Consider the following 17,298-nt stretch of genomic DNA (forward strand, 5'->3'; position numbering starts at 1 on the left):
TATGCTGCCTCAGCCTTACTTGGTCTGGTATGACCAGTGTTTTCTCGTGGCTAATGTTAGCTCATGTTAGCAAACTTAAGCTCGATGTTGTGTAACTGAGTCAGTTCACTAACATTAAAGCTCTTCTATTCACCTGCTACTGTTACGCTATGTTTTAGCATTTACCACAGTCGCTTTACCCATAAAAGATATTTTCTTGCTAGACTTTGTGTTTAGACAGTACATGTCAAAGATGTCCAAATCAATAGTTTTGTACATTCTTTTGGTCCACACAGAAAACAAGACATATCCCTTCACGTTTCATCCCCTTTTCTATATTTGCTTTCTTAAGCGCTGGTCTATCTCTATCTATTTATCTACGCCTCTTCCTCACCTTGCGTGTCTTCTGTCTCTTACTTTGTAACCCGTGTGTGCCGTATATATTGTAAGTCTTAATATATGCCTCTGACCCCTTTTATAAGGTTACTTCCACTTTCACGTAGCCTGCAATCTCTTGCCATTAACACACAATGAAGAAAAGACCTTCCTGCTCTTAGAGTTGGTGTGAGGTGCATGCGTCTGTGTGCTTGTGTTTTTGCTCCTCATTTCACCAGCTTCGACTTCTCAGGCATGATGACGGGGGGTTTTCGTTGCATTTTTACAGCACCGGTTCGGTTCAGACCTCTGTGTGCATACGTGCTGTTGCCTTCATAGACAGAAGTCCCAGTTATCGCATGGCTGCTGCACCGCTGCGGCACTGTTCCTGGATCCCCAGGAGGAAGTGATAGTAAGATCTTGCGGCACCGGCACAGGAGAAAAGCCTGGTGGTAGTGGAAGTCTGTCATGGCCAGAATGTAGGCCAAGTGTAGACAGACTTGTGGGTGTTTTGCCCTCCAGGGAGTCACATTCCCATTGTTAATTTGCACTACACCTCCTGTTAACAACGGCACATCTCTTTCACTTTAAGCCCTGAGCAAAGCTTCATTCTTGCTCACCGAAAGAAACCTAAAAGGCATATAACTATGAAGAAGAAGTAACAGGAAAAGCTGGTAAGCAGCATTGAAGGTTAACACCCTGAAAGCTTCTAGTGATGAACGTCCGTCGCCTTCTTATGGGTCATTTTTGTTGTTTGATGCTGTATTATAGACAACTAGCCAAAAGAAAAGTACACAGCTACAATGGTTTGACAGCAAGGAATGTTTGAAATGACCAACAGTGAACATAAAGTTTAAGATCTCAGTTTCAGAAAGAGCAGAAGCCTCAATATTTTTGATTTCAACAGTCAAAACGGGAATACATCCATTTTATACTGATTCCTAGTCTCATTCGATCAGAATGCAATGCAGTCAAAGCTTGCATGTTTGCAGATCTGTCATCAGTAGTGTGTGAAACATATTGCCCCCTTTTAAAATTTAAAAAGTTTTGAACCTGAAAAACTACAGAAAATATAGGGAGTTATGTATGCGGTATGGTATTGTAAAGATTTCAGTATCTAGCTGTTGCCAGATGTACAAGACACTTGTTTCCCCATCGATAGTAGCCTCAATTGATCAGAATGCATTGCAGACACAGCTTGCATCTTTGCAGATCAGTCATCAGTAGTCAGTCCCTCCAGAAAAACGCGATTATGTGATCGCATATTTCAATGCATAATCAGCTAAAGTCCGCATATTCATGCTGGGGCCGCATTTTTTCAAATATGCCGCACTTTTGCCGCATAAATTGCCGATTTCCGCGCAAAATATGCGGCGCTTGCATGATTTCATAATCCCCGCATTTTCGTTGCAAAAAAGTCACATATATCTTAGCAGAAAGTTGAAAAAATGTTGCGTTTACTTCACACAAGAGCAGCCATTTTCCCCTGTTGCCATGGGAACGTTATGAAGTGACGTAATTACGCAATGTGAACATCATCGAAAAAGCACGTGTTGGTATCCAATAAGAAACCTATCTTAATATCTGATATTATCTGTTTAAGTGCTCCTGCTGTCTATATTATTAACAATTTTTGAAAGTCTGTCTCTGTTGTATCTTTTATTTCCCTCTGTTTAGACTATTACTTTTATTTTTACTTTAATATTATATTATTTGTATATATTTTTGTATCTTATTTGTTTACTTATTGCAATGACTGAATATCTGTAAACTATTTTTGGAAATTAAGTTTAAAAAAAGCAGGGTGTTGGAGGAATCACTTTTTCTTCTCTTTTTCATCAGTTTTTGCAAGTTCCCGCATTTTTTTCAAGTTTCCACAATTTCATCCCATAAAATTGCATAAATATACCGCATATTCCATCGCATTTTTTAAGAAAACGTGCCGCATAATCAAGAATTTTTGCCCGCAACAATCACAAAAAAACTCCGCGTTTTTCTGGAAGGACTGAGTAGTGTGTGAAATACAGCCTTCAAAACTAACCGTTTTCTAATTGGAACAACAAGACAAGGCAAAGGAGATGTTTTTGTAGTGCGAGTACATGAGGCAGGTTTATAGAAGTTTGGAGGAACAAAAACAAAGTCTATTCATTGGTCAATTCCTCTGCTAAATGCAGCTGGAACACTGAACTGACCAATTAAAGAACTGCGGGGATGGTCAAGGCAGCTAATTAATCCACAGACGAAGGTTGAAGCATACAGGGTCACTGTAATCCCCTTTACTGTACATTGTATTCATGTTTGGCCACAGGCCTGCAGCAAATGCACAGGCTTTTCAACCCCGTCTGTACACTGTGTTCTTGGACCAGTGCTGGGCTTTAAAGTGGTTCCACTCTACTGCAGTGGACAGACAGTTTATGTCAATACCAATGAATATACTTGTTTCAAACATGGAATTTAGGGTGAGTTTTTCCTTTGAGGTGTATTTCATAAAAGCACAGCACCCTTCTGGTAAAAACCAACCCTGTCTAATCTTTTGGCACGCATTTGTGTTCTCAAGAGATTGATTATTTCCTTACCGCTATTAGCAGTCGCTCCATTTCAAGTGGTTTCTCATCTTCTTTTTTTTGTCTAAATGTTCTAAATGTCTAAATGGAGCTTTACTGTAAGTACTGCTGAAGATTTTCAGACAGGGCCCCAAATGTGTTGATGATTAAGTCACATGGAGACACCAAGTCTCCATAAACTTTGTGTTTCTCTGGGACCTAGGCAAATTAAAGTATTTAATATCTGCTGTTACAGTTACCGAACCACCACCAGATGAGTAGCATACATGTTTTCAGACACAGTGAGAGCATTCCTTTCCTCTTATCTAAAATACTTGAGGATTCTGTGTAGTAAAGAAGGGGGAACCCCTGCGCCCTTATTGCGTTAAAAATATGCATCGTAGTGAGCGGGGAGAGACAAATACTTTTTGGATGCAGTTTGAATTGAGCCATATTATGTTTGCCAATTTAAAAGATAATTTTGCAAGTCAAGAAAGTCTCAGTTTGTCGAAGGTTGTGAAACCACTCAGTGAACTTCGTAGCTCACCTTGCTCACTGCTTGCCTTGCTCGCTAGCTAGCTAGCTAGCTAGCCTTGCTTAGCTAGCTTAGCTATGTTCCACAACACATGTAACTTTATCTTACCTGATGTGTTTGAAACAGCATCTTTTGATGTGCCGGGAAGCGAAAAAAAAAAGTAAGACCCGTAGCTCCTGTAAGTAACGTTACATCTGGGTCCGAAACACACAGCAGGCATCGTAGCTTCAGCTCGACGTCACTTATGTGATTTTGGGGTGAGTACTCTTTCTAATTACATATTTTCTCAGTCTCTTTCTTTCTTGCCTTGCAAAATTATCTTTTAAATTGACGAACATCATATATGTATTTCATGTCTCAATTCAAATGGGATCAAACGATTATTTGTCTCTCGCCATTCACTAGGGTACATATTTTGTTCCGAAATAAGGTCCCATGGTGGTCCACTGGAAGTGGAGGGACTTTGCCTCTCTATGGCATAAATTTGCCAACCCGATGTAAATTGTGCGTCATAGGTTATCATAAAAGATGTTGTTTGTTTCAGATTGATCTGAGTTGATTATTGAGTTGGCCCTTGGCATTCTCCCGATTGTCCTCCTCCATGTCTTCAGTTACACTGCCGCTCTCAGCGCTCCTCCCCAGCTGCGATGCTTTCCCCTGGGGCTACAGACACTGTCAGGCTTCCCGGTCACGGATGTTGTGCTGTCGCTGGCAGGCTAACCAGACCAAGGTCACATTCCTGCCCAGCATCTACTCAGCAGATACACAAACTTATGAATACTATGTACTGTATGTCTTGTTAGCACACCAAAGAGATTTAATTTTAAAAGACAATTAGCACAAATGTGGTTCAGGATGATTTTTTTGGAACCAACTGTCTCTGTCTATCAATAACACAGAGGATCCTGTAACCAACAAGGCAGCTCTACATTCCTTGCTTTGGACCTTGAGATATGGTCGGCTTCAAATCCCTCTGTATGTATAATCCCTCTGTATAGTTAATTTGTAGACTTTTCCACCTCTTACTCTGCTGGTCTTATCTGTAGCCTATAATGAAAAAGACATCTGAATATAGGTTATATATGCACTTCTGCAATCAGAATGTGATCTGCTTTGCCAGTCCTTGCATTTTCATATGACTTACAGTAAGTATGAGTCATCCAGGTGAAAATACACTCTACACAGTGTATCTGTGAAAAAGTATCCACCTGAGGGATAAGACATGTCATCAGCAAGGGCAAAAACATCATCACCACAGGCAGAAATATCTAATATATGACAGGTAGAAACATTGTTACCATAGACATTCATGCATCATCACTGCGTATAGAAATAGTAAGTACAAACACATTCACTGCAGGTAGACATATAATCTTTTGTGCGTAGAAATGTAATTACTAATAGAAATGTGATCTGGATGGCAAATCACCATGATCAGGGATGTAGGTTAGGAATAGGGTTGTCATTTGTGGTCGCAGTAGGTCAGTGATTCTATTCTGAGCCCAGTGAGGATAAAATCTTAAAGAGGCACCAGTATTCATTTAGGCCTGTGTTTGTGTAAAGCTTGTACGTATGCAAGGAGATCATGGGACACTTTCTGGTCTATCTTGAGATCTTTGGGAACAGTGTTGCTGCCAGCAACTAACTCAGCAGAAGCTCAGACAGAAAACACACAAAACAGACTTTCTGCTCATCTCGGCCCGGCGGCACATTCTGCCAGCCTTTGCTGCTGAACAGTTTAACTATGTTCACATTGCATTTTCGACTGCAGTAAATGGCATAGACTTAAGCTGACATGATAGGTCACCCAATGCATTAGAAAGGTCATGGTATGCCTGATATCAATGGGCCTCATTTTCTGAATTTAAAATGAGGGTATCTGTATTTGGAAGTCACAAGATGATCATACCAAAACTATTTGTGTGAACTGTATGTCACGAGAGGTTCTAGTTTTGTTGTCCTACTTAAAAGAAAAACTTCATTTCGTCAGGCACATCATCTGATCTGGAAAACAGCAGCAGATGAAGCAAAAAAATCAAATAAAAATCAAATACTCCAAATCTTTTACCACAGCTGTTTCTTACAGTCGACTGTGGTGTAGGATTTCTTCTCATCAAAAATTGATACCTAGTTGTTTATTATTATCTCCCACACCAGTGTGAAAGCAGGAGAGCAGCAGTCCTAATTGCTGTTTTGAAAATGAATCAACATGCTCAGTTCCAGTCTGCTCATCTGGGTGCTGAATCCTGAAAACAGCTAAACAGAAAAAACAAAACAAAAAAAAACATTAATAGGAAAGCACTCGCATCAAGTAATTGATAGATTTTTCATGCAAACACCCTTCAGTGTGCAAACTAACAACAGCTGATTGCTTTTTTAACCATGCAAACGAAATATCCATGTGGCAAAATAGACATGCATGATGGTTTCTGTCCTTGACTGTTTCAGTCAGTGGCTGCCAGCAGAAGTGGCTTTTTAAAGGGCTGCTGAGCAGCTCCAAATAACTATGTAAGGCCCTTAAGGATGTTGGGTGAGCTTAGAGAGTGTTAAATCTCCCATACCTGCACAAAATCCATCCTGCTGGTTGGCGTTAGCATTAAAACATCACTAAAAGCCAGGAAACACCCTGCAGATATAAGACGCGCACTACAGACAATGTAATTGAATCAGGCTCTGTTGCACAGAGTAACAGATGGTGAGTTGAATCAGAGTGAGATAACAGAAATAATTCAATGTTGTTAGGCGTTTTAGGTAAAGTAGTAATGTGAAGCATCCGTTTATGTGCTCTTTTCAAATCAGAAAGAGAAAGATCCCTATTGCAGACCAGCAGGTAGTCAATCTTTGTGCATGTAAACATTTGTCTGATGATGCTATCATCCAGTGGGCTGGATGCTGTTTAGCAGGCCTTAGCGGGCTTTTGCAAGCCTTCTGTTTCTATGGAATGATAGGAAATGCATTTAAAATGCTCCCACTGCTGTCTGCGAAAGAACAAAAATACACTGCCGCTTGTGTTTCATAATCTACTCAAAAATGGGCCATTTTCACTTCTAACAATGAAGGGATTAGAAGGAAAACATGCTATCACACTTGCCCGTTATGAAATCTTAAAGATCTTCTCGTGAAATATAACAGAATGAGGGAAGAGTAAGGATATGCTGTACCAGCCATATTAAAAAAAAAAAAGAAGTAAAGTAAGCTTTTAAATGTCAAACTTGTGTTTGAAGTGAAAACAAACAAGGTTGCGCTGATGTCTGATAACTGCACACATTCTTTCCTAAATCGTTATTTAATTAAATAATACAATTTCTTTGAATTTGAAAAATGATTCCCATTACATTTTCACTTTACTCTGGTCACATCAGAATTTAAAACATATGAAGGAATGTCGAGCTGACCAAACAAAGCTGTATCAGCAGAAACCGCCTCACTTAAAACACTGTGTAATATTGTCAAGAGAGAAAACTATTGCAGTATACTGTATGTTGCAACAAAAGAAATACTGATTCCCTTGGCACTAATCGCCACAAGTAGCTGCAAGCTGACAAATAGCACACAACTTTCGGGTGTATTGTCCTGCTTAGATGTCATTTCTGTTTTTTCTTCGGGCCACAATGTGATACTGCACTTGTCAAAAATGACATTGCCTATGCAACATGTAACATAGCCTCACATGATTTAGGTCAAATGTTACCCTGAATGAGATGATATGTTCACGTGTGTTTTCCTTTGTGTGTGTGTGTGTGTGTGTGTGTGTGTGTGTGTGTGTGTGCGCGTGTGTGTGTTTGTAAGGGAGAGGCCAGCTGGATGGGCCTGGTATTGAGTTACAGAAGGCATGAAGTAGTTTTTGCTCTATGACGGTCTCAGATCAATTATCAGGGAGAGTAGGGGAGAAAGTGATGGGGGTGACGAAAGAAATGGAGTGGATAAGGAGAGAGGAAATGACTGAACATTAAGCTGACAGGTGGAGGAGGAACTGTGGGAGGAGGAGAGACGGCGAGATAAAAAAGAATAGAAAGCAGAGGATATTGCAGGGGAGAGGATGTAATGAAATGGCTAGCTATGCAATAACCACAACTGCTGCTGTGTCGCCGAAGCAAGAGTTGATTCTTAAAGGAATCCGCTGATGCTCGGGCAAATAAATGCTCTGATTGAGAAACCACAAGTTTCACCTTAATGGGTGTTTACTATCAAATACGCTGTTGGGGTTCTGAGGCAGTGCAAAGTTAAGTCAACAAAGAAAATTAAATACTGGACATGCAGAGGTGACATGTTGTGATTCATTATTGAAGGAAATTATGAAGGAAGATTTGCAATAAATCACAACCACGTTTAAAAAAAACACTTTTTTTTCATTGCAGCGGTGTAGAAAGCATGATGTAGACGCTGCAAAGCAAACCAACACATTTTATTTAACACGTGACGGTTACAAAGCTGCTGATCAAATGTTGAGGATGTCTCCAGCTGGGATAACCGTCTCCCATATTTGTTTACTAACTGTCTCCAATTTGTGTGTACATCTCACACAGCAAATATTGCTTTTGGAGGAGAATTTCAATATCCAAAATCCCTGTAAGTCACTCTACGGTCAAGCAGAATTTGAGATAAAAGAGGTCCAGTAGCCCAAAGACACTTGAAAAAAGTCTGCTTTTAATTTATACCAATGTATTTAAATGTGTTTATTGATAGTGATTCAGGTTATTATAGGGAGAGTAAGCCACAAAATATTACAGACAGCAGAGCATACAGACATTACCCACAGAATGTAACACCCAGCTGGTCTCGGTTCATTATGCTGTGTGTGGTGGAAATGTGTATTATTAGTATCATTGGATTATTTAAAGATGGGCTTAGCGCACCGCTTAATCTTTTGCCATGACTTAGCCCTCTCTCACTGCCTTTGTTAAAGAGTGAATGGGACGTTTCTGCCTATGCGTCCCTTGAATACAGCATATAAAGACTTTGTCATGTTTTGAAATCCACTGCCATTTAAATGCAATGCTTTTAAGAAAATGTATCCCAATACAGTGGCTGCCACTTTCATTGTTAATCAGTAATGAGTTTCACTTCAATCATTGATATTTTTCAGAAGGTAATTTTGAATAAAACTCTCAGTTTGTGTAGCTCCTTAATAGGGAGGATCAAAACTTCTCTCGGCTGTCATTATAATTGTCCTGTTTTATAATCTTTCCTATTGTGTTTCAGCCTAAAAAAAAGATGGAAGTCTGCCAGTAAGCACAAACTTCCATCAACACAGAATCCGAGGACATCATTCTTTTAATTTTAGGTGAAATTGATTTTGACCCTGCAAGCACCCTGTAAAGTTCGCGAATCAGTCTCCATCTTCGACAAAATAATCTTTAACAAAAAATAGCTAATGCAGCTCAAGGTCGTTTTTCAGCTTTCAAACACATTCCACATTTTTCATTAGAAATTTGAAATTAGTTTAGTTCTCCCCATATATGCTATACCAACTTCAATTTGCTGACTGAAGACTGTGATGTACCGTTGAAAGGTAGTAAGTGAAAAAGCTAGTAAGTGGAGACGTGAGTTTAAGTCACATTAACCAATTGATTTGGCCACTTTGGGGCAGTAGAACAGGCTGTACATAGGGCCTACTACATTAACATGTTATCGTGGTTGTTATAGCTATAACATATTAGCAACAAGTTGCTTTTTTTACACATCCAACAGACATAGAGCATAAGCATACATTTGGAGTTGTGTTGTTGTCCACACATCAAATGTAAGTCAGTGTAATATTCACTGTCCTTTTAGCTCTGTTTGTCTCAACAAACTCCTGAGAAAAATATCTGGCTATTTAGCAGCTAAATGCTCCACTATGTTCACCAGCCAGTCGCTAACTTTGTGTGGTAGCTGTTTAGCGCTGGCTAGGAAGCGTTTTTACTGAGGTAAAAGTCAGGGCTAATTCCTATAAGTTTGTCCCTACGAGAGACTGATTAATTATTCTTTATGGATGTGCATTTATTTTAAAAGATGATTTATCTGCACAGGCATACTGTATGAAGAACAGGAAAGAGAAGAATGAAAGGCTTTAAGCACTTTGTATTAGCACTGACAGCTTACTGTATATAATAACTTGGCTGCTAAAGGCTGTACTGTGTAAACCAGCAACTTGCTAACTTTGTCTGTCTGCTGTTTAGTGCTGGGCAGGTAGCGTATACAGTTTTTAGCTTTTTTTTTAACTGAAAAACAGAGTCCTGCAGCTGGAAGCAAGTTTGCTGAGAACACTGATATCAAAACAGTAAAGGTGTTAGCTGTAAAAACAAAATAATGAGCTGAAAGACGCCAAGGTTGAGGCTGCAGAGTTGGTTATAATTCTCTGTGTGGTCGTCACTACGCGCGACACCTTAGAAAAGAAAAGAGCCACAGAGCACACACTTCCATCAACACACAAAAACACCCATCATTGGGATTTTAGGTGAGATTGAGTTTTTGACCTTGAAAACTTTCCATAGCATTTGGAAACCAGTCTCTATTTTTATTTTATTTTAGTAAGTGTAGTGGAAATTCTAGATCCAGATAAAAGTCAAAATGTAATGAATTGTTCCCTGGCCTAAGACCAATCTGTCCACCAAATGTCATGACAATCTGTTCATATTTGGTGAGATCTCAGACAGGCTAAGTGAGAGGAATAAAACAACATCCTCAGCAGAGAACACATGTATGTCAAAAATGTGCTCATCCTATTAGTATCAGCAGGTCTGGCTTGATTACCATAAACAGTCTGTGCATACAACTCTATTTACACGCTATATTCTAGTACCCAGCCTGTCTCATTACCTATTCTCACTACCATCACCAAGTGACGACTTCCAAGTATTTCCTGCTCTAATTTAAAGCAGTGGGATGGTTTGTCCTGTTCGTTCTCGGAAGGTAAATTGCTGTTTACTCTTCAGTCTTCTTGAACATCTGAGGAGGGGAGACGGGAGGGGGATGTAGTCAATCACACGTGATAACATCACAACTCCTCATTTTCCCGTTCTAATCAGGCTGTTGATAAACCGGATGATGCGTTGTACATGTTTCCTAGGCAGTTTGTGATATAGTGGATGTGTTATAAGGAGGATTAGATTACTTAGAGATAGACTTAAAGCGTCACTTAAACCCCTTAAGGTGATATATATACCAACCTGACTTCTGCATGGTGTCTCACCTCTGATAGCTGCTGTAGCTCCCTTCTACTATTTATACCTGTGTCTTTCTCTTGCTTTCTTTCTTTATCTGCCTCTATCCCCTTCTATCTCTTTCTTCCCCTCCCTCCCCATCCTCTCTTCCTCTCTGCGTCACTGTATCTGTGCATTGTGTGTGTGTGTGTGTGTGTGTGTGTGTGCTTAATGACTGAGGTGCAGAGGCGGCTTGGATGGTGGCTAAAACAACCAATTGAAAAAAACTCCTCTCTTTCTGTCTTTCTCTCTGTCACACACACACACACACACACACACACACACACACACACACACACACACACACACACACACACACACACACACACACACACACACACACACACACACACACACACACAATAACTGTTATTTAAAGACTAGAGCTCGTTTGAGAGAGAAAAAAAAAACCTTGGAGAGATTGGAGGTTAATGGAGGGAGTGAAGAGAGAGAAAGAGAGAGAGAAGGGAGGTACCCGAGTGATGGAAAGATGAAAGAGAAGCAGGAGGAGGACGAAGGGGATGATGTCATCTTTTAACCCTATACAGCTCCCCTCTCCTCCCTCCTGTTTTCCTCCCCAGATTCTGCCTCCTCTCCTCTCTGTGTCTCTCTCCAGCAGGACTATATTTAGATTTGTGCAGCTGTGTATGTGTTTTTTTTTTTATGCTGTTGCAGGGTGCTTGGCACCGCTCATACTTATGTTACTGCTCCTTTCACCAAACCCACCCACCCCTCTCCCTCCTCCCGCGCTCACCATCTTGTCTACGTCACATCCCGTCTTTTCCCCCTCTCTGTGTTTCGGGTCGTCTTTTTTTCATCAGCCTCTTCCTCCTCTGTGTATTTAAAGGATACGTCTGGAGATATGCCTTCATTTCCTTACTGTCAACAGATTCTGTGAAAAGGACAAAAATATACGATCCTACGAACAAATATTGCCTTTGTAGCCAATTGATCGATCTTTTTACTTGATTCCATTGTTGGCCAAAAACGATTAAAACACCTCAATGAGCCACACTGTTGTACTGGGTGACATGTTCAGTCATTACAATGGACATGGCCACTGTAGTTTATTTGGAATAAATTCCACACACTCCGTCCTGCTGCTGCCAATACCAAATGTGTTTTAATCCACCACTGAAAATAGTCCCCAACAAATGCATTATTTACTCCTGTTTAAGTATCGTTTCCTAAAAACTACAGTGCCCAGCTGTTTTGGGGAATTAATTACACTTTAAAAAAGCAACAACTTTATATTTGTGACCCTTTTTTTAAGGATTTTTTAGGCTTCTTAACCAATGGGCATGGGGCGGAGTGGGTCTGAGTAAGGATAATTCATCTGAGATAGTTCATCTTGTTCAATAAAGCTTAATATGATAAGATGCAGGGGCCTGGGGAAATGGGGATGTGGCTGAAATGAGGGACAGAGAGGCAGAACGGGCACAACTGAGGCAGACGGTGTGACCATTGGAGAGCATTTCTCATTAGACTCCACTAAAATGTCTGGCAATTTAATGTTTCCTTATTTAATGGCCGATAATATCACACAGCAGTCCTCAGTATCTGCAAAACTTAAAGTGACCCAGTAGCTTTCTAGACTGCGTATTGTATTTGAGCTCTCTCTGCCTGTCTCCCTTTGGACTTAGAGTCCTTTGTCGTATTTATTTTTGGTCTTGTCGTAGAACTGTATGTCTCAATTGAACAGTTGGACTCTGTATTTCTGTTATTGTTAAAACCTTCTCTTCATTTTTCTTGTAATTGCTTTTTTACCACCTACACCCCCAGCCATCCGTGGAGAGGGAATCTCTCATTGAGTTGCCTCTCCAGAGGTTTTGCACATTATTTTCCTCATGGCCCAACGACTTTTTCTTTTTTTTACTCTTCTTAGACAGCTACAGGACTGGCTTAGGAGCCATTGTTGAGACATTGTATGTGCATGATACTTGGCTTTACAAAAAAGCATGAAGCAGGATGGACTTTTGCTGTCAGCTAAGAGCTCTTTTGTGTGTTTGGCCTTCAGTGAGCGAAACACACTTTGGTACACTTTTCATTGGCCTTTCTAGAATTAACATCTGCACAGCAAATTGCTAAATTTCTATTTTTCAATGTAATTTCAACTTCTATAAGTGGCTTCCACTTATATATAAAATATACTGTGAACACGACATTGACACATGATCACTTTCTGAAGTTGAAAGAACTGCAGAGTCTGGTGATAATTACCTGCGTGTTTGTCACTATAGCCCCTTTCACACATGCAGTCTTTCCCTGAAATGTGCAGGGACATTTCCTAGATGGTGGTCATGTTTGAATGGGAGCAGGGATCGATATGAAGGGAAATCTGTCCCACCAATTGCCCACCACCTCAGGACATAGTAACATTCCAGGGACTTTGCTGGTATGGCTGTGGTGTGAATGCAAGCAGGAACATTGCAGGGATATGCACAGTTTTCTGTCCCTTCCCACATCATTGCCATGGCAAGTGTGAAAAGGTGCAAGGCGGAAATCTTCCTGAATGTGGCTGTATTTGCAAATCACTAGAGGCGCCTGGAAGGTTATCCCAGTAATTTACCAGGAACTATGTGTAAAAGAGGCGTATGAGTGACCTCTTTCATATTACATCCATATAACTAAGGGCACTCAAGGCCAAATGCCCTGTTAACAAAAATAAAAAATGATATGTGTATCTGCCCCATGATTTGGATCCACTCCAAAATGTAATAGGTTATTCCTTGACCCATGCTACATCCTTTGACCAAGTTTCATGAAAATTGGGCCAGTACATTTTTCCAGAATTCTGCTAACAGACAAACTGAACCCAAAACATTACCTCCTTGGCTTTAAAAATAAAAAGAGAGCTGTACTGTAAGTTCGTCAGATAATGACTAAAGGGATATAAAAAAGCCGAAAACTGGTAAATGTATCATTCTTTTGTGAATGTGCATTTTGAAAGGATCCTTTATCTGCACAGTCACATGAATAGAAGAACAGAGAATTAAGAGAAGAGTAGTACAAAGCTTGAAGCACTTTGTATTAGCACCATGGACTGTAGAAAATATGCACGTCACTCAAAGTGGAACGCCCTATGCAGAACTTTATGCCTGAATATAATTGAAATGGTGAGTTACAGTTGTTCTGAAGAGGAAACTCAGCTGTAGAGACCAAAACCCATTTTTTGTACCAGGCTGTAAACATGTTTAATTCTGCTGTAAAGTTGGGTATTTTTAACATGGGGGTCTATGGGGATCAACTCCCTATTGGAGCCAGCCTCAAGTGGCCAATCGATGATCTGCAGTTTTTGGCACTTCTGCATTGGCTTCATTTTTAGCACTGATAGCTTACTTTTTATGAAAAGAAAATACCAGAGTAATTGCTTTTCTTACTGACTGCTTTGACTTGCTACATTTATAATTGCGGTAATGTAGGCTAACTTTGGTAATGCTGTGCCATGTCGACTTTCTGAGTTAATAAAGATTAAATACATGAAGTCAAATTTAACTACATGCATTTAATGTTTTGGATTTTATAGTCACAGATAGGCTTGCTTGTTACCCATTCACAATACCAAATTGGATTGTCAGAAACTCACTTGCTGTGATTACAATCTTAGTAAATATTCTAATCACTGCACTGATAAGATATTTAAAGCTGCATTGAATGAATGGGTCTGGAGCAACCTGCGTTGACCTAATAATAGCACAGCCATTAGGTGGTTTCTCCACTGTCTCAACACCATCACTCACTGAGTTTGTGTTTTCGGAAATGTTTCTTCCAAATGTAAGCATTTTCTACCTGTTCCAGGCATGATAGTAGACAGTGGGGTAATACGGGTGGATAATTTAGCAAACACAGACAACCAAGAAACCGTTTTAGCCCATTTGCCTTAAAATATGTACTGTGGCTCTGTCTGTGCCCGTCATCTCCTGACACTTTTCCTCGCTTTCATTTTCTTTTTCTTTGCTCTCTCCCACACTTGCTCTCACATGACCCACCAAGTCTCTTCATTCCCTTCATCTTCCCTCTCTTTTTCTCACCTCTTATTTCACTCTCTACATACATGCTTCTTTTTTTTCTTCGTCTTTTCACCTCGCTCTGTTCTCTCTTTTTTTTTTCTTCTCAGTCCCAGCACGGCACATCTTTATACAATTACTCTCCATAAAAAATGGATTAGATTTCACCTTCACAGTCTACAGAGGGAGAACGGGAGGGAGGGAGGGATTGGACAGAAAAAAAGGGGGTCCATGAGAAATCAGGAATCAATCAAATTAGGAAGGGAAAGGGAAATAGATAGGTGGAGAAAGAAAGGAAAGGATGGTAAATGGAGCGAGGTAGAAGAAGGATAGGATCGGAGGATGGAGCTATCTCAAACCAGCCAAGAACCACATAATACCGAGGTGGTCGCCATGCAGATTTAGACTTCATTCTGGAAGCAAAGTCAGAAGAAAGAGTTCACCCAACTTTTCACACTTGTTTTTCGTGACAAATAGTCTGAAAACTGTGTGAAGTTGTCTGTCACGTTTGTCCAGTCACTAAGAAATGGCTGCAATTCAAGTACAAATTGGCCGCTCAGTACAGCTCAATGGGCAGTCTCGTACATGTCGCCACTAGATGTAAATTGGGCAAAAAAAGGAATGTTAATGAAAAGTAACAGAAAAAGTGCAATCAGGTCATGTCTTACATGTTGAATGGACAATAAACAAGAAGCAGGGCAGTCCCGGTATTCTGAGCCTTTATACACACAGACAACACACAATCGTCTGCATATAACAAGGAAAAGTTCAGAGAAAATTGCTTGCATAAAGGACAATCTTGTTGTAGTCTGGTAAATATAAACTAAATTTAACCCTGAATACATAAAGTTTCCAGTCAGATCAAATAGGATAATATTCTTGCATTTAAGTCGTGTAGGTATTTCCATATCACCAAACTGGGACTTTATGAAACAGCAACTTAGTAATCGTGTTATGTATTAGATAGCACTGCACAATATATCGTTTTTTTTATCGTCATCACAATATCAACTGGCGCAATATACACATCGCGAAAGGATGCAACATATCGCGATAGACACTCTTATGTTTGTTGAAAGAAAATATCAGTAGAAAACTGCACTTCATTCTTTTTTGTGGTGCTTTTATATTCAATTCAATGTTCAATTTGTTCAATACAAGAATGTTGGAAATGATTTCCTTTCATTTGTTTTAAATTCAATACGCAATTTTTGTATTTAAGCAGAATACTGAAAGCAGCAGAAATGCAGACCTGAGTAGGCCTACTATCCCTAGGCCCTTACTATCAGTTTATTTATCGCAAGTAATATCATTATCGCGATATTCAGCAACGTTATCGCATATTTTCTTCATATTGTGCAGCCCTAGTATTACTAGACTAAAAATAAATGCTGTACAAATACGGATACTCTGTCTCATCACCATCTAAACTATGGAAGGCAGAGTTGGGTGTAATTGATATAGACTAAAAGGCCGTTTTCAATGGTCTCAAAAGAGCGTGTGTCTTGTGCCTCGACACATCGAGCAAAGGGCAGCCCTCGTCTATTGTTGTGCAGCTTTGTGCCAAAGGGAGCAGATGGTCATGGTGTGTCCACAAGAGGTGAGGGGTTCTGGGGCTGGAAGAGCTTCAGGCAGCCCCTCTTTACCCCTCCTGTTTCTCCCACCTGGGGGTTAAGAAGGGTTAAATCTAATCCGCTCCTGCTGTGAGTGAGTGATGTGTGTGTGCGTGTGTGTGTGTGTGGACTCTTGGATCATCCTCTTTCTAATTGCACAGTTAGTCTAGACTGCTTACCAGCCATTTTTAAAGCCGCATTGTTTTCCTCTGACCTGAGGGAGATTTGTTCAAGACTGTAAGTACAGCGAGTAAGCAGTTTACTCAGCACACCTGTATGATTTAATGCAATCAGGTAACGTTTTGTAATGTGTTTTGTTGACACTGTGTCAGAAAGGAGTCACTGGTCATTTTACTATATGGTCATTTTTTTGGGTGTAGTTAGTGACGCTCTTGTATTGGGTTGCATAAAATGTTGCAGGTGTATCTAATCAAGTCATCTTTATGGCAGAGCGCTTCTTTGTCCTTGCACTTTTAAATCATTTGAAACATTTGAAAAAAAAGCCTGTGCAACATGTAGCAGTCAGACTATTTTCATTATGATTAGGATCCATCTTTAGAATGTATGTGTATTTCGACCTAATTTATCTCAATGTAAATCAGCGTATTATTGTTCAGACCAAATCTCACACACCTATATAGGAATCTAAACATTGGATATTTCACTGCTACATTTAGCTATTGAGTCATCAATCATCTGGTTACTCAGAAAAAAGAACCAAGCATTCCCATTTGGCTGCTGTCAAAGCCTGTAACTCTCTACTTTGCTGTTTTCTTTATTTTCTTTTAACTTTTTTAGTTTCACACCCCCTCAGGCCCGTGGAATCAATTTGAAACTCACTGCATGTGTTCAGTAATCCACGGGTATCAGCCACTTTCTCTACATCTGTGAAAAGTGGTGTTATTTTTTTTTTGGAGACACAAGGTTTTAATCTGGCGGCCGGCAGCAGGTTGCTTCATTGTGACAGGTCTGGAGAATGAATCTGACAGGTAATGGGACTGAAATACAACACAGCCCTCTGGAGGAAGGTGTGTGTGGATGTGTGTGTGTGTGTGTGTGTGT

At 40.1% G+C, this 17,298-nt stretch overlaps 1 protein-coding gene across 2 annotated transcripts in view; it reads left to right on the plus strand.

Moving 5' to 3' along the window:
* The window catches only part of ppp2r5b (protein phosphatase 2, regulatory subunit B', beta), a 38,596-nt gene that overhangs the window by 2,574 nt on the left and 18,724 nt on the right, over positions 1-17,298 (plus strand). The window lies entirely within an intron of this gene.

This window comes from Perca fluviatilis, chromosome 14 (genome assembly GCF_010015445.1).
Source record: "Perca fluviatilis chromosome 14, GENO_Pfluv_1.0, whole genome shotgun sequence".
NCBI lineage: Eukaryota > Metazoa > Chordata > Actinopteri > Perciformes > Percidae > Perca > Perca fluviatilis.